This window comes from Pleurodeles waltl, chromosome 8 (genome assembly GCF_031143425.1).
Source record: "Pleurodeles waltl isolate 20211129_DDA chromosome 8, aPleWal1.hap1.20221129, whole genome shotgun sequence".
Classification (NCBI taxonomy): Eukaryota; Metazoa; Chordata; class Amphibia; order Caudata; family Salamandridae; genus Pleurodeles; species Pleurodeles waltl.
Genome location: NC_090447.1, coordinates 200,538,801 through 200,564,937, shown reverse-complemented (window position 1 = coordinate 200,564,937; position 26,137 = coordinate 200,538,801).

Below are 26,137 nucleotides of genomic sequence, written 5' to 3'. Positions count from 1 at the left end.
GTGTCTATGCAGTGATATAATCTGATGTACTTAGTTAAAATTACTGCATGCTAAAGAAATACCGCTTTTTTAATTTTGAAGCAACTGTATCATATGTTTGCATTATGGTTGATGCATGATATACATGTCAAATCTTTTCATGGCTTGACTCGAGCATGGACTGTTAGAGCCAAGGCAGCCCCCTGGCAAGGTCTTGCTCTGCTCCCCCTAGTAATTTGCTGACACTCCGACCGCTATTTGAAACTTGGGCTTAGTACATTGGGAAGTCAGTCACTGAGTGAAATGATTTGTAAAGGGCAAGGACTGGAAACACGGAGAACTGCCTACTGGCACAGACTTGACAACTCTGCCATAGCAGACATGAAGAACAATGTGTGCAATGAAAATATATTTAAAATAAGTGATCCCAGGCCAAAGACTACAAGCTGTGGTGTTGTACATGACAGTTGTCATGAGTTCCCTGGGAGAACGAGGAGAACTACCATGCTCAGGGAGAGAAGTAGCTTTAGGGAGGGGTGTTTGGAGTATGACTCCCCCCAAATGCATGCTTGGTTTGGTAGTTGAGTCTTGGGGCCATGAGTTGGTTTTGCTATGGCCGTGTTGGTATATCTTGTTCTCATTTTGATAAGAGTTTTTAACTGAAGTGGAAACTAAGGGCCTTATTTAGATATTGGTGGACAAGTTACTGTCACTATGGTGACAGACATCCCGTCCACCAATATCTAAATCATGCCCTTAAATGTATTTATTGACTGGTTTACCAAAAGTAGTAAATCTGCACTGAGGGGTAGTATGCAAGGACATTGAGGGGTATCCACTACAGTGCATACCCCTCAGTGCCCTTGCATACCTGTGCACTGCACTGCAGTGGTTATAAACTGAGCTGGAAGAGGGAGCAGTCCCACTATGTTTAAATCGTTGCAGATTAAGATTTAATCTGCAATGGTTTCTAAGCATAGACGGACTGCTCCCTCTTCCAGCCCTGTTTAAAACCATTTAAAGTGCTGATTTAATTCCACCAGCAGAACAGCAGAATTTATTTGAATGAGTTACATGGAATTACTAAATTACTCCATTTCCACCGGCGGGATAAGTAATTCAGTCCCCCTCTTCATTTTATAGACATATCCATCAAGGCACTAGAGGGCTGGATAAAGGGTAGCAAGGTAAATACCTATAAGGGACTATACAAGTTGATCAGGAAAGAACACATATTGGCCAATTTGCCCCTCGGAGAAGTAACATCAGTATTTAGTTGACTCTAACCTGTCTAGTCCCAAGGAACTGGATGAGACAGGGGATGAGTGGGTCCGCCCAGGATGACCAAGAAGAGCCAGGGAGGTAATCAGAAGAAGGAAAACAGGCCCCCTCCCAGGGGAAGCCCTGGGCAACCAAGATAAAAAAAACATAAAGAGTCCTCAAAAGCTCCTTACACACCAGCCCAAGAAGGGCGTTCCCAGAGTCAACCCATTTACAAGGAGGAGGGCTATCAGGGAAGATATTTTGACCCTACAAAGGCGAGGTTGTGTTTTGATTGGTTGCAGTCAGGACACAAAAGGGAAAATGCAGTCTGCACAAAGAAGCCACCCACCGGTGGGCAGCCTGGGGGAATTGCTAGTGTAGGTGTTGGAGTAGAAGTTTTCCTAGAGACGGGGAAAGGGAATGCAGAGGTGACCTTAGGTTTCATGGGTAGGGTGAAAGTTGCAACCCTGGCAGCCTTACCCCCAAGCTTTGAGAGGTACAGGCAAAGGCCTAAGATTTACAGGGCTGAGGTTGAGGCTCTGAGGGATACAGAGCCAGTGTGATCATGATGTTGGAAAAACTTGTTTCCCTAGAGCAGATCATACCTGGTGTATTTTACCAGGTCACCTATGCAGACAACAGAGCCAAGTTCCATCCCAGGGCAATAGTGAGCTTAGAATGGGGAGGTGCGACTGGCCATAAGAAGTAAGTTGTGTCTTCTGCCCTGCCAGTGGAGTGATTCCTGGGAAATTATCTTAAAGCTTTTGAGAGGTCAGGGGTGGAAAGGGAGGTCCATGCTCAGATGCTGGACCTCCCTGAGTGGGTTTGTGCTGTGATGAGGGCATAAGCTGCACATCAGAGGAGTAATCATCATTTGGGCCCTGGAACAATTGGGCAAGCAACAAAGAGCAAGAGAAAGGGCAGAGGGTCTGGTGAGCCAGACCAAGCAGCTCACTAGGTCCTGGAGAAATCCAAAACAGAGGGGGAGGATCTGGCCTCAGAAGGAGGGACTCCAGCCCTGCAAGAGCTGTTTGACTTGGCAGAGTTGCAAGGTGCTGGTGGACCCACCAGAGAGGAGCTGTGCCAGGAACAAAGGGGGTTGTCTCACTCTTGAGAGCCTGGAGCAGATTATCTACAGGCAAGAGAAGGGTGATATCAGTGGTTCCAAAAAGTCTATTGGGAGAATGGAGTCCTCTATACTGAGGCCAGGGAGCTCCCAAATGGGGCAACCAGGAGACTGGTGGTCCCCCAGATGCACAGAGAGTTGCTCCTCACATTGGCTCATGACATCCCATTAGCTGGATGTTTGGGACAGACCAAGACCTTGAACAGACTGGTCAACAATTTGTATTAGTCACTTATGTCTGACAAGCTAAAGGAGTTTTGCAGCTCCTGTGTCACATGGCAAGCCAAAGACTCCCTTAATATCACTGCCATTGGTTGGGGCTCCCTTTTAGAGGGTAGGGATTGCTATTGTTGGTCCCCTAGACACTGGGAACAGATATAGCTTGGAGGTAGTAGATCATGCTACTGAATACCCAGAAGCAATACCCATCAAGACAGTCACTGCTCCAACAATAGCCAGAGTTCTACTTGGCTTCTTCACCAGAGTGGGCTTTCCCAAGGAGGTAGCCTCAGATACGGGGACTAATTTTATGTCTGCCTACCTCAAGGTGATGTGGGATGAATGTGGTGTTACAGACAAGTTCACCACCCCATATCATCCCCAGACCAATGGTCCAATGTAAAGACTCAATAAGACTCTGAAGCGTATCATCATAGGCTTATCTGACAAGCTATGGGATGTTCTCTTCCCAGGCCTGCTATTTGCTTTCAGAGAGGTGCCACAAATAGGGTTTGTTTTAGCCCCTCTGAGTTACTGTTTGGCCATCCTGTAAGAGGCTCATTGAGTTTGGTGACAGAAGCTTGGGAGAAGTATCTCCAGGAGCCCAAACAAGATGTGCTGGATGATGTGCTAGGCATGTAATCCCAAATGAGAGAGTACATGAAGAGGGAAAGCAGAAACCTGAAGGCCAGCCAAGAGCCTATTAAGTTCTGGTATAACTAGAAGGCTACTATGCCAGAGTACCATCCAGGACAGTTAGTGTAGGTGTTGGAGCCTGTGGCATCCAGGGCCCTACAGGAGAAGTAAACTAAGCACTACTGTAGTTCAGAGAAAAAGGATGAAGTCACCTACTTGGTGGGCCCTGGTACCCCCGGGGAGCCCCCATCAGGTACTGCATGACAAAGGGTTGAAACCCCACCAAGACAGGACAGACATGACCATGCAGATTGTTACAGATGAAGCAGGGGAGGAGGAGAGTGAGCATCTGCCAGACCTCCTCTCCATCAATACACAAGATCGGTCAGTGGAGGGAGTAGCATTCTCTTCCAAGTTGACAGACCAGCAACAGAAAGACTGTAGACAAGTGTTGGAGATGTTTGCTGGACTGCTCTCCCTGTCCCTGGATTCACCACTTGGTGTGTCCATGACATTGACACTGGTGATTGCTTACCTGTCAAAACCAAGCTGGTCAGGTTGTCTGACCAGGTCGAAGTCAGTATTAAAGCTGAAGGAGCCAAGATGCTGGAGCTGGGGTTAATTGAGCCTTCTGACAGTTCATGGTCCAGTGCTGTGGTTCTGGTACTCAAGCCTAATCCCTAAGGGGGAAAGATAGAATTGAGGTTTTGTGTGTACTACAGAAGTTTGATTGCAGTCACAAAGACTGCCGCTCATTGACAGGTTGGGGGCTGCAAAGTACCTGAGTACATTTAATTTGACCTCAGGCTACTAGAAGATTGCCCTACATCCAGGAGCACAGGAGAGGTTAGCATTTGCCACCCCAGAGGGCCGCTTTCAGTTCAAAATGATGCCTTTTGGCTTGAAGGTTGCTCCTGACACCTTCCAAATGTTGGTGAACAGAGTCCTGTCTGGTTGGAAACTTTCAGTGCAGCTTATCTGGATGATATAGCTATATTTGGTTCCACCTAGGGGGAGCACCTGGTCTACCCGAGAGAAGTGCCCAAGGCCCTGCAGCAGGTGGGCCCGACTCTCAAAGCATGCAAATGCCAGATGGGGCACAATTTAGTAGTGTACTTGGGCCACTTTGTAGGTAGAGGTCATGTACAACCTCTCCAGCCCAAGATCCAGACCATCCTGGATTGGGAAGCTCCTACAACCCAGACATAGGTCAGGACTTTTCCTGGCCTAACTGGGTACTGCAGGAGGTTTGTGAAGGACTATGAGACCATTGTAGATCCCATGTCAGAGCTTACCTCAAAGAAGCAGCCCAAAAAGGTAATTTGGACCGAGAGAGTCAGTAGGCCTTTGACACTCTGAAGGATGCGCTGTGTTCAGCACGAGTCCTGCTGGCACCTGATCACATTAAGGAGTTTATTGTTCAGACAGATACTTCAGAGCAAGATATTGGGGCACAGCTGTCATAAGTACACGAAGAAGGCCAAGATCAACCAGTTGCCTTCAATAGCAGGCAACTACTCCCAAAAGAGCAAAGATGGAGTGCCATTAAGAGGGAAGCCTTTGCTGTGATCAGGTCCCAGAAGAAGAGGCCATACCTGCTTGATACTCACTTCTGTGTTCAAACTGACCATTTCTCTACAGAGGATGGACATTACAGTGGAGCACAGACCTGGGACTACCTATGCCACTGAAGATGGACTTTCCAGATTTTTCCACTTAGCTGTTGAGGGCTACCAGGGTGTAGATTTGTTATCCATCCCCTTTCATCCTGGGGGGGGTAGGAGGGGGCGAGTAGGAAAGCCATCCTTTTTGCCCTGATAAACCTCATTCTTTGACTGATGCTGGTGGTTACTGACTCTGAAAGTACCCTGGGCTCTGATTACCAGATCCAGGTCAGGGCTCTGTCCTCTAAAGGTACATAGTTATTGGTATAGTACTAATTGGCCAAAACAACCTACATGTAAGTCCCTAGTATATGGGATGGCAAGGAGGTTTAGGGACTCCAGTAGACTTATTGCACTTAAATATGCACTGCTGTGGAGTCTGGTGCCGTTTTAAAGTCAGGCCTGTCTTACAGGCTGGTTTTAAAATAAATTGTGTCCAAATTCAACTTTGGAATTAAAAGCACTTCCAAAATCCAAAACTACCTTCATAGAACTTATAAGTCTCACCTACGGTCTGCCCAAAGTTCCCCAGGGGTAAGATGCCTTGTTATAAAAAGCATGGACAATATATAATATGTTTTATGTTCCCTGGTATGGAAAAACAGCCAAAGTCACATTTTTCTATTGTAGTGCTGGTAGCCTCATAGGCCAACATTGGAAGGCTTTATTAAACTTTAACAAAGACTAACTTCAGATTGGAGCTAGCTAGCAATATAATTAAAAGTAACAAAATATTGGTTACAATAATCCAACAACTTGCCAAAGCCAGATTTATTATAACTATTGCAGGAACGTTGTTTCAGAACTTACTATCCTGAAGTTACCTAAAGCAGCCCTGTAGCAGCCTCTTATGATTGGTCAGCCTCTTACAGCCTGAGCCAAGCTGCTCCCCGAGTATGTGTGAAGAGGCCTAGGTCTAAAACAATACTGCCATGTGGTGGGAGGAGATATGTTTCTTGGAGAAGTCAGTAGAGGAAGGGGGCTGGGGAGATAAGCTGGACCTCAAAGGCAGAAGAGTAGAGGTCACAGTACGGAGACCAGCCCTCACTTTGTTGATCCCAGCCAGATGGGGGCCCCCTTACCTAGATTTTGAGCAGTGCTTAAGGGGGAGTATAGTCAGATGTTAGCCACACCTCTGGGTTGGGTTTCACAGACACATGCTCCAAGGAGAGAATTTCTCCATTTTTATTTTTGTGAGAGCAGTGCATTCTGGGTCAAAAATGTCCCACACTTCGCAGGAAGTCACTATAGCAAAAGGAGGTAACCTTACCAACATTGGTTGGAGAGTCCCCCCTTCTGCCAGCCCAGAATGAAGGATAAATATGACAGGAGCCCTTCAGAACATCAGAAAAAGAAGGACTGCTCTGCTGGACCCTTGACTGCACCACAGAAGGCTTGTACTCAAAAGAACTGCACCTGGTGGCCTGACCGGCAAGCATTCACAGCAAGCGCCCAGTGGTTGCCCAGTAATCCTACTCAATCCTGCTCCACACTGCACCCTACCTAGCGGACTCAGGCCCTCCTGGCTATGGTGTCGTCTGGGGGCCCTGGGTGATGCTTTCTTCAGGAGATGCTTCCTGGGGCACATGAGAGTCGGCGAAAGCCCGGTGTGGTCCAAGATGCAGTGAACTAGCTCAGCTGCATGGCTCAGCAGCAAGGTCTGCTTGTGGCAGCCCAAAGGCCTCGGTGCACCATGCTGCTGCTTATTGGTGTGCTTGGTGGTGGTTCCGACTGGAGAGGGGGCTGTAGGAGATCACTGTGGCCTGGCGGACACAGAGGCACTGAAAGCAGACCATTTTGAAGACCCAGATCAGAGAGCGCCGGCTGGTGCAGGAGACTGCCTGATCAGGGCCAGGTGATCTGGCATCATCTGGACCTTGGAAAGGTGGTGGCCATGGCTCCCAGTGGGACTGCACTAACCTGGGCTGCCTTAGAAGACATGCTCTTCTCCTGGGGTGACCTGACAGTTCTAGAGAGCGGGGTATCCTGATTTGGCTCCCTAGTGCATGTGGGGGCCTGAGGCTGATGATGGTACTGCATAGCCCGTGTAATTGAAATGTTTGGCGGTGAGAGCTTGTGCTCCACCTCTTGGTGCTGGTTGTAGTGCCCCTAGGGGAATAGGTACCTCACGGCACTTTGAGCAGCGGACCCATATGAAAGGTATGGCGCTAGGCTGCATGATTTTAGAGGGTGGCACCTCTCCTTTGCTAGAGATTTTAGCAATTGTGCTGTAGCTCTGGGCACATAAAGTGGAGACCCTGCCTGGGCTGGAACCTTATAATTAAACTGTGCTTGCCTTCCTAATGGGGTGGTGGACCTGGAGTGAGGCTCTTGCTTCAAAGACCGGCAGGACTGCACCCAACCTTGGCTCAATGAACACTTGGAATGCAAAGTGCTCTGGGTATTCCTATGGGATGCTCACTGATGTGGGCGAGTCTGCCCCCTGCCACCTAACTTTATCTTGGCCATGAGATACTGCTCCTACCCTCATGTCTGACTCTGATATGCAGCCACATGCCAGGTTTCCTGCTAGTGTGATCGCTAGCCGTGGTGTGTGACAAGGGACCTGTGTCTATCGCACCCCAGCTTCTTCTTCTACAATGAGCTGGGTGCACCTCCATCCACTGTGACAGCTGTTCCTGTGTCTCTGGGGGCAGCCCCTGATGTTTGTGGGTCCCACGCCAGTGAGTCCACTCCTGATCAACTGCTTGTGCTGCCCCATTGGATATCCGTGGGGGTCCAGCGGGTCATATGTGCCCCTGGTGAGACACATGGCATTGCTGACCTACTCAGAGACATTCGCAATCATGACAAAGCACAAGGTGCCTGCTTCCACCAAGAAGAGCACTTTGGACAAATTTGCCCAGCAGATGGGCTCCACATCGGCACCCATGGTGAGTGGCCCGATGAGAGGTGCTTCACAATGCTGCTCTCCCAGTGGCTTTAACCCATTTCTGTTATATGCTCGATGCCAAGATTGGAGCTGTAGACTTGGATGTCACTTTACTCCACCAAGACTCCGGGGTGCAATGGAGAGGATAGCAGAGACTAAATCTAGGGTCTCGGCTGTTGAACAATGTATCACGGCTCCAGAGCAGAATGTGACTATGCTGATGGCGGTATCAAAAGAGCTAGGGGTGAGGGTGGAAAATGCGGAAGGGTGTGGATGCTGCAATGTCTTAAGATTCATAGAATTCCCAGAGGGTACGAGGACATTTCCAAGGGTGGGTTCATATCTCAATGGCTCAGATTGTTGCTGCCCATGGAACATCTCTCCAACTACCTTGTGGTGGAGCAAGCCCATTGGTTGGACATTTGTTAGAAAGTCCCCCGCCACACCCCACCGCAGGGCACAACCTAGGCCAGTGAGCACCAAAATACTGAATTGTATGGATAGGGATGGCATCCTCTAATTTGCCAGTTTTCCAGAAACACTCATGTTCCTGTCAGAACAAATAATGATCCTGATTACACACTTTTGGTGCAGCAGCAGCACCAATCCTTAGCATCCACCAAACAATATCCTCAATCTTCCTGTGGTACCGGCATGCTTTCAAAAATCGGCAGTGCTCGCTAACCGGTCCGTTCATACATATCAGTTAAAAAGGCTCTCACTTCAAATGAAAAGATCAACATTCCGCCAGCAGTGGAAATAGCAAAAAGTATTTATTTAGCTAAGGAACCAACTACGGCTTTCGGCAAAAAGAGTTGATCACGTTGGTAGTGCCACTTGTTTTTACTCATCTAAATATACCACACCCCTGTTGACCTCAAAACCCATGAGTGCATTGAAAGAAAGGATAGACAACATAATGGTTACAAAACAATCCCACCATCTTGGAATGTTTCATTTCATATTTTACCGCAAGGAAAACAGCTACTAATATGGCCCATATTCTTTCTGGCCATACCACACTGATATTTCATTATCATTCAGTGTTAACCCTCACCATAATAGGTTACATTATTACCATCACAAATACAGTGCTTCATAAAATGCAACATGATTTGCACATACATTTAACAATGCACGGTTCATATATAGTTGACTGTTCTCCTGTCCAGTGACTATTCCCATGTGATTTTACATTTCCACTCCTCAGACGATAAATTCAGTGTTTTCCATATTATAACTCCATACACATCTTCCCCAGTGGATTTTGAGTCGATCCTGACTCCCACCCATTCTAAAATCAAAATGAAAAATGTTGTTAAAATTCTTATCCAAACTCAGAATATCGCAAACTTATGAGGGAACATTTCCAAATGTATCTCATAGGAAAACATACTACTCTCCATCCATATTTAGTCCATTAGGTTCAGCACTATTCAGCTCCAAAATAAATCTCACCTCACCAAAGGGTTAATTTCTTATTCCCACCCCTAGTGGGTTTTCGTACATATGTCAGAACCAGTATTTCAACTATTTTGCATCACCACCATGCGCTCTGGAAAAAATGTTTTGCTACTGAATAGGACATATCATGTTCCTGATTGTCATTAGATGTTGTAAAATCCTTTTGTGTAGTGAAAGAGTAGTACTTCCTATGTATTTCTTTTGACATGGACAAAGTAACATATACATAACATGGCAGGTCTTACATTTTATGCTCTCTTTTAAAGGGATATTTCATCTGCAAACCTGGTCATACTTTTCCATTTCCATACCCTTCTTGCATGCTTTATACTGTGTATATTTATTAACCACTTCTTAGGTTCTTAGGTTTTAACCACATCACTGTCTTACCTCTCTCCTTCACATCACTATTCAACAGTTCATCTCTCATTGATTTAACTCTTCTGTAACTTATTGAGGGATGTTTAGTTACTAAGTGACCAATCACTGGATCACATTGTACCACATGTCAGATTCTGTTCAGGGCAGCTCTTACTTCCTTATATTGTCTGTTGTAGGTTGTAATAATTCTATGTTCCGCCAGATCTGATCTTTCTTTCCCTCTCTTTCCTTTGTTTACCTTATCACCAAACAAGCCGTCTTCTCTCTATTCTCGCTCTTAAAGAGGCCCTATGTAGAATCTCATTACTATGTTCCCTCTGTTTGAACCTTATGAGCATCTCTCTTTCAGTTTTCTCATATTCTTCTTCTGTACTACCTATGCGTCTCGCACTGTACAGTTCCCAAAAATGAATATTCCCAACGAGAGGACCTGGATGGAAACTGTTTGCATGTAGTGTACTGGTACCTGCTGTTGGTTTTCGGTGACCTGTTGTTACAAGTTGATTGTCCTCTATCTTCACACAGACATCGAAAAATTTGATTTCTTTCTTACTTATTTTGTGTGTGAATCTCAAATTAATATCATTTTCATTAATCTCTTTCAAAAACTCCTCAACAGATACCACACTTCCTCTCCAAATCAGAAAGAGGTCATCAATGTAATATACACATAACATGATGTTTTCAAACCATTTTTCAAACTTGGGACATCCAATCATCTGCTCCTCCCACCAGCCCATATGCAAAGCATAGCTAGGGGTGAAGCAGGTGCTCATCGCCGCCCCCCGTTTCTGCATGAAAACCTCATTGTTGTAAATACAAATTTTACTCTTCAGACAGTACTCAATCATAGTCAATAGCATCTGATTATGCCTGTAAACTTAATGGGCCACATCTTTAAAAAATACTCCACTGCTTGAATACCATACTCATGGTTTATACTTGTGTCTAGGGAGGTTACTTCCATAAATCAACAGCAAATCATCATCCCACCCTATGTCAAAAATCCATCATAAAAAGTCAGAAGTGTTCTTTATAAAAGATTGTAACTCATTTACTATTGGATTCAAGAATCTATCTATATACTTTGAGACATTCTCAAAATTACTCCCAAGTGCAGGAATTATAGGCCTTCCTAACGGAGCCGCAACATTCTCATGAACCTTAGGTAATCTCTTCGTTCCAGCCCCTCAAGAGGTTCATCATATCTGGTCTTTTATGTCACAATACTCTTCCATGGAAGATCTTACATAAAGTCTGGTATCATTCAAATGTTTATATGCCTCCTTAAGATACATTTCCTTAGGCCATAAAGCAACATTAACTCCTTTATCAGAAACTCTTATCACTAAGGTGTCTACACTCATCAATGGCTCAATAGTCTGTCTATACAGCTGCGTATTAACACTAGGTTTGGGTTTGTTTTGACTCTCCCTAGTGCAGATAGCCTTAAATTCCTTAATTAAAATTTCTGAAAAAGTATCTATGTTGTAATGGGGGGTTTGTGAAATAAATTTGGATTTCAATTTCAATCCTGAACCACACTCTGCATCTATAGTTACAAGTGCTAACTCACTATGCATTAATTCTGTACATTAAAGTTGTTCTCTTCCAATCCCATGCTCTGCTTCTATCATGTCCAACATAAACTAAACTTCAGATGCCAACAGATTAGTTGCTGGTACATTCACATTATCAATCAAGGTATCAACTCTTTTAGTTCTTTTATACTCATTGTCCTCAAATATCGTCAACAATTTTAATTTCCTTACAAATGTATATAACTCCACTCTATTCTAGGCATAACCAAAGCATGATTCTGCACAATAGGAAAGTCCCAAACTCAAATTCTGTAACTCTGCTTTAGACAACACTTCCCCAGATACATTTATCACTTCCATTACTGCTTGTTGCTGTTCTTCGTATTCCTTTTGTTCTGTCCCTCACGCTCTCCTTTTCCCTTGTCCTCCTCTCCTCTGGTCCCTTCCTCTTTTTCTCTTCTCCACATTTGTCCCGTCCTGTGTATGATCTTCTGGTCTATTCATAAAAATTGGAACTCATCCGCTACAGTGGAATGGGCCCTATTGTATCCAAACCTGACCTCGATCTTTTATCTGATTCCAATTCTGGGCCCAAGCTCACATCACTTATCGATATGTCCTTTTTCGTTTTATTCCAATTTCCCATCCTTTGTTTTCTCAATGAATCAAATCTCTTGGCAAAAGCATAAATTTAACCCCTCGTAATCCAAATGATCTTTTGGAAATTGTACCTTTTTCTTGCCTTAACCAAATCTTCATACTTCTTCAATCTTTCTTTCATTTCTTTCCTGTATCTGTCAATCTGATCCTTATCTGTCTCCTTATCCAATAGGTTGTTAAGATCACTTATATGTTTTAATAAATCATTCTTGTCTATGTCAGCATATTTTAGCACGATTTTTACCATTCCCACTAAACTGCACAAATTTTGCTCTGCCCATTCATTTAGGAGATCTGGGTGGGGGTATTCATAAATGAGCATTATCATTATACGCAATCCTCTGGTGATCCTCCCCCACCTTGATGTATTTCTTTAAAAAGGACACTTCCCACCATTTTGAGACTTCTCTCTTGGAAAGCCTTTCCAATGTCTGCATTTTCTCTTTCCTGTACATACATATATATGTGCCTTTATATTGCACGGCTACGGTTAGTGTTCAATTTACAAACATACTTTTTTGATTCCCTGGAGGAAGTGTTCCTCTGGACCGATGAAAAGGTGTCACTAAAGCCCCACCGAGCATGGACTCGGACTTGTGCCAGGTAGAGGGAAGAGATTGCCCTACCTAGACTCCCCTATTAATAAATCTCTAGCTTCTGGGATTGTCCCCTGCTCCTGGAAGAAGTCCAAGACTTTGCCACTTCGAAAAAAGTCCAATGCAGACCCCAACATTTCTGATAGCTACAGGCCGATCTCTCTGTTACCATTTTAATCTAAAATTTCAGAGACATTTATGAATCGTCAACTGTCAAGTTATATTGAATTCAACAGGCTTTCCATCCTAGCCAGTTAGGGTTCAGACCCAAATTTAGCACCAAAGCCACTCTTTTGGAAGTCTCTGAAGAACTCAAACGCACCCTACATGCGGGGCAAAGCAGTCCTGCTCTTGTTAGATTTGTTGGTCATTTTTGACACTGTTCCACAATCCAGGCTGCTGGCCCTCGGGCGAGGTCTGGATAAGGGGTGCAGCATTAAATTGTCTAAGATCTTTCATAGAGGACAGATTCCAAGAGGTCTGGATGTCTCTGTTTTCATCTTCCAAGAGTAGTTTCTCAGTGGGAGTGCCCCAGGGCTCGGCCCTTACTCCTACTATGTTTAGCATCTTCATGACTCCTTTGGCAATCCTGGCCGAGTCATTTGGGGCCACGATAGTTTGCTATGCTGATGACACTCAGCTGCTTATAACTTTAACGAAAGATGAGACATTGAATCAAGAAGTCATCAAACCTTGCTTATCTGCGGTCTTCCAATGGATGGGATTGAGCCAATTTAAATGTAATCCGGACAAGAAAGGGATCCTCTGCTTTGGTCATAATTTGAATATGATCCTACAAGCTCATTTGCCCGATGACACTCCTCCACCAAACACCCACGTTGAAGTTGTAAAGAACTTGGGTGTTAAGATTGACAAACAGTTGTCAATTCAAGCTCAAATCAACATGGTTGTTGGTACTTGCTTTGGCTTGATGTGCAAGGCCAAAACATTTTAACAGTTTCTTTCCCAACCAGTGAAAATTACCATTCTACTTGCTCTGATGGTGTCCAATCCAGATTACACAAATGTCCTTTATGCAGGATTTCCCCAATACTTGCTGCAAAAACTTCAGACTGTCCAGAACACAACAGCTGGCCTGGTACTTTGCCTATTTATCTGAGTATCGATGACATAACGTTTAAAGAACCCATGTTGGTTACCTGTAAAGAAAAGGATTATGTTCAAAACCTTAGCACTCATGCTAAGGGCCCCTCATCAGTTGGGCCCAGAGTACTTGTTCTCAAGAGTCCAATTTTACTCGCCTCATAGATCACTGCTGCCTGAATACGTCAAACAGTCAATGAATGCTCTTTTAGAAAACAAATGAATACTTGGCTTTTCAGCTCTTAATCGACTCCCATCCTTTTCTCTCCAACTGCCCACTTAGTGCCTAGACACTGTAAGGAGTTGCCATGTGCTGGAGAATGCCACTGAAGAGAGCAGGCCATTATTACCCTTGATCAACAGTTAGGGTCGCTCGAAGTGATGAGTGAAACAGCTGATGGACACATGCACGATGACAATTTGGGTGGGCACAGCAACAATACCAGCATCTACTCCTAATTGAAGTCATGCTGGCTTGGTGGGTGGCACAAGCCCCCTGTATTAATAGAGGGATAAATCTATCAAGAAGCTCCATAGACTATGTCAAACAGCTTATAGACACTCTGTGACTCCTGTGATCTGAGACGATCTGCACCAATTGTTAGTTCACCCACAGTGGGTGGTTCAGAGCTTTTCATCCTACTATGAAGCCAATTATACCTGTAGAAAGTCCCTGCCCCTTGATTAAATTATGGAGTTTATTGAGGATTTTCCCCTCCAGACTCTTTCTAACATGTTGAGGGCTCAATTGAAGGAAGACATCACTGCTGAATAACTTACCTCCACATTGTCCGAGATGCAGACGGGTGGGCTCCAGGTACAAGTGGACTCCCATGCAAATTCTTCAAGGTCTTTATGCCACGACTGAGTACACAACATCTTAGTCTGATTGATCTGTTTGACACCCCAGGGAGAACCTCTCCCACTGGATTGGTGACAGGTGTAACTCGTAGTGTTCATCAAACCGAGTTGACCCCCAGAGGACCGTATGACCTTACGTCCAGTTTCCCTCCATAACATGGAGGTGAAACTCGTTGCCAAAACGCTGGTGTGTAGACTAGCGGGGTACATTCAGGACTTGGACCATCCAGACCATTCCGGCTTTATGCCTTCCTGAGCCATGCAGCATAATATATGTCAGGTTCATTATGCCTTGCCTATAGTAGAGAGTCTTAAAATGCTGAAGTCCATACTTCTGTTCTATATGGATAGAGCTTTTGAGTCAGTCCACTGGGACTACTTCTTCAACCTTCTTAGGAAACTAAATTTTGGCCCCAAATTTCTCTCGTATGTACAGCTCCTGTATACACACTTATCAGCGACGGTCAGCGTGGTGGATGCTGTGTTGGGTCTCTTCCCAATTCATAAGGGAACAAGACAGGGGTTCCCTCTCTCTCCACACCTGTTTGCATTAGCCATGAAGCCCCTATTTGAGTGGGTCAGGATGGATGCTCAGGTGCGGGAATTTGAGTAGAATACTGGGTTCTCTGACAGAATTGCTCTCTATGCCAATGATGTCCTCTTTGTTCTTACTGAGCCGGAGACGAGACCCCGCCTTATGTAAATCATGTTTGTCTTTGAGGAGACATTTGGTCTTTATATAAATGCTCTTCCCTGTAAATGCCATGGGGACCCATGGAGTGGGAACCGGGCTTGACCCTCGCAGCTGGTGGATTTAAGTACTTGGGAGTATTTGTATCCTCAGACCCAACTTTATCATGTGATAGGAACTTGTCCATGACCCTGGCCAAGTTAAGGGATGAGGTTAAAATCTGGTCTCTTCTCCTGCTGTCCTTAGCAAGTAATCTTTAAAATGGTATCCCTTCCTAGATTACTGTACCAAATACAGAATTAAATCAATTACCCCTGGAGCAACCACACATTATTGTTAATGAGTACAAATTGTCCATATATCCCAAAGGATTCTTTATTTGTAGTCTTCACAATCTCCAGTCAATTCAAACAGAGTTTATAGCCAACATGTGTTTTTGTCGCTGTGGTACAGTAACCCACGACTTCATTAGGGCTACAATCAAAACGAATCATAAACATCCTTGCACACTATTCAACATATCTACGTATCCACCACCAGACTCCCCGAATAGTGAAAACAAGCCTCATACGCCATATTAATGTATTCAAATTTCCATGCATCACTACTATCAAATGACTGGAGTTATCACAACAAAGGTCAAATTAAAAACAGCTTCAGATATAAGAAAATTAAATAAATTTTAAATTCGAAGAAACATATAATAAGAAGAAACATACCCATCACCAAGTGACAAATCCATAACAGTGCAACTGTGCTCACACTCAGTTACGCCAAACTTGTTTGCAGTTTAATTTAAAATCTAGTTTTAAAGGATATTAAATTACAGATTCATAGATACCAAACCTGAAATGCATATTTGTTTCCAATCAAAAGTTAGAGTCTAATAAATGTACCCAGTGATATCCTATGGGACAGGCATGCCTAACAGTAGTGAACAACGAATTTAGGAGATTTTCACTACCAGGACAAGTAAAACTTAAAAGTACATGTCCAAACTGTTCACTACATTGCACCCTGTCCCATGGGCTACCTAGGGCCCACCTCAGGGGTGACTTATATGCAATAAAAGGAGAATTTAAAGCTTGGCAAGGGATTTATATTGCAAGTCCAATTGGCAATACAAAGTCATATTCAGGCTGCATATCTGAGACATGTTTTAAGGAGCTCCTTAAGTGGGTTACATAGTAAATGCTTCAGTCTCACTAGTAACATGTAATTTACAGGCCCCGTGTATATGGCATACTGCTCTACAAGAGACTTATGAGTAAATTAATTATGCCACTTAGGTGTAAATCAACTTGACCATGTTTAAGGAAGTGAGCATAAGCACATAAGCACTGGTTAGCAGTGATAAAGTGCACAGAGTCCAAAGGCCAACAAAAATGAATGTCAGGAATGGAGGGTAACAGGTAAAAGGTTTGGGGGAAGATCACATTAAGGCTGACGTTTCTATCACCCCTCTAGTAGAAGGATTCTTCCCTCATCGACTACCACAGTTTTAATGCACTTGAAGGGTCTGAGGGCTTGATCCATGTTACATTACCCCTGGCATAGCCAGATAAGCCTGTACAATAGCACTGGCCTCGCCACCCTTTCAGAAGTCTGGTTCCCTTTTAATCTACCGAGTGCATCTCTTTTAAGAGATCAATTTGGCTGCCCCTAAAATTAAGGAAAGTGTATATATTATATTGTGTTTTTAGATGTGGTCATGCCACACACATTTCCGGTCAGTAGGGTAAGTTTAACCACTGTGGGAAATTCGAGCAATGGGCCCATGAGGTGTTATTAGGACAGTGCAGCTGGGTATGGAAGTCCTCAGCCACACCCGGTAAGCCATCTGTGAATACCTAAATGTCTTTGAAGCATCAATACAAAGACCAGGCTCGTCTAAACAAAGTACCGGACTCTCCACCCCAGGGCTACAGTATATCATCTGCCTTTCCAAACAGTAAAACTAGGATCCCTAATTAACCATAAAGTCTATAGGAGCAGCCTAAGCCCGACAGAGAGAGGTCTGTGGCACTCTTATTCCATGAATGAGGCCCAGTGGTGCTGCACTGCTAGTGTGCAGTCTGGGAACAACATAATGTGTGCACCCTCAAAGATCAGGCGGACGGTCTGTCTTGCCATAATGGGCAATGTATTATTGTTGTCTTGAAAGTTTATTATTTTGGCTACCATATGGTCTATGAAGATCTACAGTGGGGTGTGCTGGTCCAGGACACAGTGGGCATGCTCCACAGCATAGAAGGGGAAAAGGCCCATGTGTCATGACGGAGGTTGTGGGTAAAAAAAGAGGCTTTTCAGTTCTCTGTCTCCTAATTGGGGGAAGTATTACACTGACTGGGGCTTAAGCAGCAGGCAAATCCCCCGGATTAGTCACCAACTTGGGAGTTTAGCCAACCCTCCAACATGCTACAGGCTTAGCAGTCCACTAGGGAGGCAGGTCCAGTCAAAACTTCCAACTATAATAGTGCCAAGTGTCACAGACAATCCGTAGAACAGAACCACAAGTAGGACAGAGTAGCTCATTTAGCACGGAGAACAACAAAGCCCAACTTGGTCCCAAGGAGTAGATTTGTGGGAAGGCATGAGCAGTTGCAAACGGAGTAGTGGAGTCTGCTCAATCATCCATCTTACAGTAAAAGAAGTAGCAGATCATTGGGAGTGAAACTCGTTTCCCCCTGCAACTCTGGGAAGAGGGCACTCATGAATCTGAGACGTCCATGCAGTCTCACCCCTCACAAACACCAAGACATCCTTTGTGCAGACATTATGAGGTTTACACCAGGTGTGAGGAGCTAGACCCAGGAGCAGAACACAAGTCTGAAGGCAGACAATTCACTATGGGACCCCCCCTCCGTATGGGGCACACTGTACATTTCGCATTAATCAGACCAGGCCTCGGTTAGGGCAAGTGTTACGGGGGCTCAGGTAGCATACAGGAGCCAGAAGGCAAAGTGAAGTACCTTCATTCGTTGAAGCAGAGAGAGCGAGGAGCAAAAGTTATTTCAATTCAGAGCAGAATGACACAATTTCAATAACACCCTAGGCAATGGTACCCCCCGCCCGGCTCCTTTGGAGGTGGTTAAGTTCACTGAGATGAGGTATTTAGATGAGCCATTAGGACCTCCTGTCCACCACACATCACAATCAAAGCCCTACTCACATCAGAGTTAAAAGGGAACCACCCCTGGCCCCATTCAGAGATGTTCTCCTCTGCCCTCAGGGGAGCAGAGATCCCCCTCAGCCCTTTAATCCCTCTGTCATGCCTGCTCCTGCAAAAGGCAGACCCCCAACCCCCTCCTCCCGGGAGGCTGCACTAATAGGGATGACAACAGGCAGCAGTGCACCCCCCCTTCTCAATCCCTCAGTCATGCCTTCTCCTGCAAACGGCAGCCTTTCCTCAACCCTGCCCGGGAGACAGCACTGATAGGGCTGACGACAGGCAGCAGTGCGTTCCCCTCTTACGCGCAATTACCTCAGTATTGTCTCCACGAGGCTGGGGACTCTGGCCCTGTGCTGCATGACTTACTTCCAGGGGCTGGCATGTGTCAAGCTCCCTCACTACAGCTCCTCTAATATGATGCCTTGACCAGAGCCTCAGAAGGAAATTGTGGTCTTCGGCCCTACAAGCTTGACAGCAGACCTTTCCCGTGATACAGAGGCATGCCCCGGATTTGGCTCTTAGGACCTGGCAAGGACTAAAGGTGGGAGGTGAGCTCCGCTCTTCTGGTGGAGTTAATGGAGTTTTTGGCTCTTTGCACTCCATTAGGAGTGCAGATTTTGGCCAAAAACTCTGCTAGCACTGGCAGCAGAGCGGAGCTCCCAGCGTGCGCATCGCAGCCCAGTTATGGGCCACACAGAACAAATGCAGACAGTCTGCGCTTGTACTGTGTGGCTCATAACTGGGCTGCAGTGCACACTCAGTGCAAAGAAGGTGGTGGTTACTCGGCATGGCCACAGAGATGCTGTAAGCTGCTGGTGTGAGGGGCTGCCAGTACCAGATCCAGGCTTCCATCCTTTCACTGTCCTCAGCCGCCCGCGAGCAGGGGGATTTAGAAAGGCAGGCCACTGGCAACGGGGACCCAGGTAAGTCCTCATTTCTCTTTCTCTTCTATTGTGCACATAGTGGCCAGCACTAGGCATGGACAGTATTTGCACAAGGGGGCTCTGTGTGCTTGGAAAAAGGAAACTTGCAGTCAGCGCTGCACTTGAAAAAGACCTGTCCACCAGAGTCCCTGGGAAAGGAAGTGGTGTTATGGGTACGGTGCACAGGCCAGCAGGGAGAGCTGGAGACCGCGGGAGCCTGAGCTGCTGAGTCTGGCAGCCCCTACCAGATAGAGATGTGTGTGGCCTGAGAGAGTGCCTTACAGCCCAGTGGCAAGCAAGGTTAGGCACTTAGTGAAAATACAAGGCTGCTGGTGGTGAGCTGGCTTTTGCTGCTAGTGCTGGACCCTAAAGAAAGGGCGGCCTGAGTCTGTATGTAAGTGCAGACGGAGCAATTGCAAAGCTGGTGCAAAACCGTGGGTGTGCTTGGCCCTCCGTGGCAGGTTTGTGAAGGAAGGAACTTAGCGAAGAGAAGTGTGCAGGTGTGGCTCCAGGGCAGTGGGCTGTGTCAGCAGAAGAGGCCTGAAAAGACAGCTTTCACTTCTGTTTTGGAATACCTGGCCGGAATGCACCCAATCTCGGAAGATCTGCTTAGGGCTCCCGAGATCAGGGGCATTCAGCGCCAGGGTGGTAAGGAAGGTGGCACTCCGCCACATGTGGAACTCTGTGGAATTCCACAAAGTTTTTAACCAACTACGCAGAATTACGCAGAGTAGAAATCTGGGCGCTCTGCCCACTACTAGCAAGGGCATGCCAAAGAAGCTGTCCCACCTAGGAGAGATCAGTTGAGTTATCAGATTGGGAAGGGGGTCCATTCCAACCTCTGATTTGTGGAAATTATAGTGGGCCTGGCCAGGAGGCACTCAGCAGCAGCAGCCATTTTGTGGCACCAAGCCAAGCCCCCATCTCAGTGTTAGGTTAAGTTGTTAGAGTTGTACACTGTCATTGTAACAGTTGACTCCCTTTACCTCACTGTAGTCTTCTGCTACACTCATCGTATAATTACGGGAAGTCATTGTCTTTAGTAGATAATGTATAACGTACACAATAAAATAAAATGTATTGAATTTATACATAGAAAATCATGACTTTCAATTAAACGTATATCGAGATTGTGATTTTCAATACAGCCCTCTTTTTTAGCCAGTTGAGTTTAAGGCTTAATTGCGAGTCCTGTGGTAATCCCAATTCAGGTGGAAGGTAACGTTTCGGCCACAATCAGGGTTATGAGTTGTGTGGTAAAAACTGCACTTCTGGATGTTTTCCTGGACGCATTTCAAAAAGGCAAGAGGAATTTATTTTGGAAAAAAACAATAGATGAAATCGGATGAACTATGCTTAGGATCCCTGTTTAGCAGAATAATTCTACATTCATATGCTGAAAGAAAATAAGCGTACCAGGCTCAGTACAGACCCAGCATGCTTGGTCTGTTGGCTGAAAACTAGGTCTGCCCACGGTCACTACTGTACTATGGGGTCGATGGACTGAGGTGCAAAATAAGTCGCTGACCTTGGCTTATAGGGAACTGTAGCAAATATTCAGTTTCGTTAATTTATATAGTGGCAAGTTACAGTTTGCGATGGCAAACGAGCATGAGGAATGGGAAGATGCCAGATAATACGTGAAGACGTCACAGGAAATGTGTCCACTGATCATGCAGTCACAATACACTCGATAGGAGGCGCCAGCCTACTCGGGAGCTCCCTATGTGTTTATACTCGAGGGTACTTGAAACGTGCATGATGCCGCTGCAGATAGCGGTGCTTAAACGTGTCTGCCTAAAGCTCGCTTTTGTGTATGTACTAGCAGGATCTTGCCTCGGTTTGAAAAAAAAAAAATAGCTGACACAACTAGCAACAGCTCAGAAAAAAACAAGAGAGTATGGTTAAATATTTTAACACTAGCGCTCTAACCAGGATATATCCTTCATTACCAGAGTTCTCTAACGTTGGGTGGAATGGCCTGGAAGAATGTGGTAAAAATTAAAGCAGGCATGCTCAATAGCTGCACATTAATTAAAATTGCGAAATGTTAAATGAAGATGTCATGTCATCTACAGCGAAATTCAGTATCAAATGTTTCCCTAATAGAACAGTACGCAGCCCACAATTCAAACGTGCTCAGCCCGACAGGTTTGTTTAGTACACACCCGCGCGCACATAGCGTCACTCTTTCAGCCTAGGATTGCCTAAGAGGCTGCAGTGGTGTCTCTCAGAAACTGACTGCCGCGTGCGATCTCTGCCTCGAGCTACCTCACGTGTACCACGAAGTTGAAAAATTGAACGTGAATTATTAAGGGCTTTTGCCCCCGGAACTTTTCTTTTGACGTCGTCAAAAAGCGAACCTTAGTTCAACTGTATTCATTTGCATACAGCACAGAAGATAATGAGAAATACAAAACTGCATCCTATGTTCTTGTGAGGTAGGGTTCCATGTGAGGATGTTTAGGAGGATTGCAGGTATGAGCTCTGTTGAAGAGACCAACATTGCACGTTTCTTCAAAATACATGTTTTCCAAACATAAAGTAAACCCAATCGAGGCAAGGTTAATCACAAATCATTAACTAGATTGACATTTCACCCCTTGGTCGGGTGCTAGCCTTTTAATCAAAATATCTGTCAAATGTGTCGGAATAGTATGCCGATAAGGCGTGGGCGGTGTCTTAATTACGCACCTAGGTAACTGTAGACGGTACGTGCACGTTTAGGAATAGCAAAATATGTTTTTTCCACAGACAGGTTGTTTTCACACCGCTGTCATTGTGCAGAGCCACTGGTTCTATGAACGTCAATTCAACAAACGGCCAGGGGTTAGCGGAAGGCACATCACACATCATTTGAACTTTTCGTTCACTCACACACATGCTCCAGCAAACAGACACAATCACACATACACACTGTTCATCACATAAACCCTCTCACCTACACGTATGCACATGTAATACACTGAAAACCATTTTTTACTTACCTCGGCTGCCGGGCAGGGTCATATTTCAATTTGTTGTACTCCATTTGTACTATACTAATAGTGAATAATATGCTATTATTCACTGTTAGTGTAATAAAAATGGAGAAAAAACAATGAGATTGGAATCCTAACTAATATCCATAAGGACAAGCTGCCCCTGTGTTTTTGGCACAGATTTTGCCACTCTGAGGTCAGGGGTCGCAAATGCACTGACAGGGGTCACAAATAACAAGTCAAGGGTCGCAGCTGAGACGCTGGCGACCCCTAAATGACTTCCCCAACCTTTTGACTTCTGTGAAACCCCACTTTATCATTACTGTTACCCGGGACCCCTTACTGAATCATTAGTGGAACAATGGGATCCCCACTAAGTCATTACTGTAAGCCGGGAACCCCAGCCTAAACATTGTTGATAATTTGAAATGGAAAGCAATACACAAAATATACAGAAACAAGCATCCATCAAAAACATACATAAATGATAACACATTTAATTTAATTTACAAATACAAATAATACAAATATTTAGTAGGAAGGTTAGAGCTTTTCTAAATTCAGTTGAAGCCACATATCAGCCATACTATGGCCCTCATTTCAACCCTGGAGGTTAGTGTTAAAGTTGCGGTAATACAGCCAACAGGCCAGCGGTAATTACCGCCAAATTATGACCATGGCGGAAAGATCTCTGATAGACAGCGAATGTACCACACCGACCGCCAGGTTGGAAACAACAGCCACCACGGCGGTAGCCGCCTACAACCAGGCAGAAGTCAATGTTCCACCCACCATATGATGATCAGACAATCTGTCACCTTTTCCGGGGCAGTACCAATGACAATAAAAAGCCTGGTGGAAACTGAGCTCCGAAGTGAAAGGACTCACCATTGGAGACAGCAGGAACAACCACGCTGCCATGGAGCCCGAGCTGCATGTCTTCCCCATGATCTTCTACGTGCTGCTCCACCACGAGCACCAACACCGGCGAAGACGACGACAGTGAGTACAGCCCCCTAGCACACAAGGGAGTGAGGAAGGAAAACAAGAGTGATACACACGCACCACACCCCCCCCCCCCAACACCACACACACAATCAGCTGCATTACTAAAACAATTTTACCCCGTAACTCGGATGAATAATCAAGGACAAAATGATTTTGAAAAAGTGAATGTAATGAGAGCAACACATCAAGAAAAATAATTTAGGCAATATAATAGATATATACATATGTACACAAAAAGGGACACAGCCCAGTCCACAATGTTCGCAGGCCACATGGCCACAGGCAAAAGTCCAAGGCCACACATGTCACCTGCCTTAACACAGAGAGAACACTGCAGGGGCATCAGTTGGGAAATAGGCAGGCACCTCATGGGGATGGGGGCACATCACCCAGGAGATGTTACAAGACCACTGGACTACCCTCAGGACTACCCAGGACCACCTCGCCTTCAGGAAGCGCCTCAAGACCTGGCTCTTCGAGCAGCAGTAAACCCCCCCCAGTGCCTTGAGACCCTCACGGGTGAGTAGCGCGCTCTATAAATGCCTTGATTGATTGACTGGTTCTGGAGGGGACAACATGCCCTGTTCTTGGTCCTGGGGAGTGCAAGGCCTCAGTCTCTTGAGTGGGTGACTTGCCCACTTGCTCTGGAGGGGCAACATGCCCTGTGCTTGGTTCTGGGGAATGCAAGGCCACAGTTTCTCGAGTGGGTGACTTGATCACTGGTTCTCGAGGGGGCCTCATGCCCTGTGCTCCTGATCCTGGGGAATTTTGGGTGTGTTGGTGTCTTACCCACTGGTTCTGGAGGGGGCCTCGTGCCCTGTGCTCTTGATCCTGGGGAGTCTTGGGTATGTGGGTGTCTTACCCACTGGTTATGGAGGGGGCCTCATGCCCTGCGCTCTTGATCCTGGGGAGTGCAAGGTCACAGTCTCCTGCCCATCCCATGCAACCTTGGACGGCTTCTCAATGGAGGTGGTGGTGCTGCTGGTGGGGGGAGGCTCCTGCCCATCTCCTGCAACCTCAGACAGCTGCACAACCATGTTTGGTGGTGGGGGCTCCGTCACAGTTCCTGCCCAGGCCCCTTGCTCTTCCTGCCTGCTGGTGCAGGCTCCTTGCTCTTCCTGGCAGCTGGGGCAGACTCATTTCCCTTCTTAGCAGCTGCTGCAGGCTCCTTTGTCTTCCTGACACCTGGGGCAGACTCCTTTCCCTTCTTAGCAGCTGATGCAGGCTTCTTTGACTTCCTGGCAGCTGGGACAGGCTTCTTTTGATTCTTGCCTGCTGGGGCAGGCTCCTTTGACTTCCTGGCAGCTGGGGCAGGACCTTTCCCTTCTTGCCTCGTGCAGGCTCCATCACCTTCAGGACATGTAGTCTGGATCCCTTTCCACCACAAGTGGGCGTGGTGATGACTGGGCCCATGGACTGGGTGGCTGAGGTGCTTGGCTGGGTTCTTCCCACCCTGGCCATACGTGCAGGATGGGGGGAGGGGTAGGGAAGAGGTCAATGGTGGATAGGAACAGTTTTTTATGGACATTGGGACAGGAAGAGGGAGAAGTAATGGGAGTGGAGGAAGAGGGAGTGGTTGTTGGAGGTGTCTGCTGATTTTGGGTACAGGTGCATGGGCTGGATGCTGTTGTGAGGTGGATGGCTGTTGGATGTCTGAGTGCTTGCGTTTGTGTACCTTAGGAGGGGGGACAGACACAGTGGGAGAGGACACAGGGCACGTGTGCATGGCTGTTTTGGAGGTGTCTGCCAGTGAGGTGTGTGTTCTGCTTGGTGTGGTGACGATGATGGTAGTGGATGATGATGTAGTGCATGTAGGTGTGAGAGGAGACGGAACTGGGAGGGAGGTGGAGGAGGAGGAGGAGGAGGGGGAGACACTGGATATAGTGGATGTTAGTGTGTCTGCATCAGGATGGTGTTTCTGTGAGAGCCTGTGGGATGAAGTGTGGTGCTTGTGTTTGCCAGTACCGCTCTTGTGTGTTGTCTTGTGTCCATGCTCGTCTGCCTGTGTGCTTGGGATAGGTTGGGGTTGAGGAGAATGGGACTAGGAAGAGGAAGTTGGAGGGGGGAGGGTGGAAACAGGGACAATGGCTGCCATCAGAGAGGAGGCCAGAGCCTGGATCGATCTCTGTTGGGCCGCCAATCCAGTGTGAATGCCCTCCAGGAATGAATTAGTCTGTTGCATCTGGGTTGCCAGCCCCTGGATGGCATTCACAATGGTTGACTGCCCTACAGAGAAGGATTTCAGGAGGTCAATAGCCTCCTCACTCAGGGCAGCAGGGCTCACTGGGGCAGGGCCTGAGGTGCCTGGGGCGAAGGAGATGTCCACCCTCCTGGGTGAGCAGGCACGGGCAACTCGATGAGGGGCTGCTGGTAGGGCGGTGCTGGTATGGGGGTGGCGGCTGTGCCTGTAGCTGGGTGGTCACAGAGGTGTCCACCACCACCAGGAAGCTTCCATCAGAGGAGGTATCTGTGTCAGAACTGTCCCCTCCAGTCTCCGCCGTGGTGCTCCCCGCGCCCTCCGTCCCACTGGTGTTCTCACCGTCGGTGGACACTGCCGCCTGGGTCCTGTGGGATGCAGCTTCCTCTGTCACTGGTGCCTCTGCTCCTCCACCAAATTATGCTAATCCACATAAGGACAGGCTCACAAAACAATGAGGGAGGGAAGACACAAAGGATACACTTGGTCAGGGGCTGCACCAACATCACTGTTGGCATACACATCACCCTCACACACAGGGAACAACTCTACTCAATGTTCCATGGCACTACCAGAGAAACAGTTAGCAGCCAAGGCATGGGGAGGGGCACACACCGCCAAATGCAGCAACCCTGGGACTCACGCAGCCCTGATCAGTAATATATGCCTACAAGGTATGTTGCAAGATTTTCCCTTCTGAACCCTAGCCACCAGGGGACCTATGCTGCAATGTCAGGCCTGCCCTAGGGGCACCCACTGACACACATCCCCCACCCAG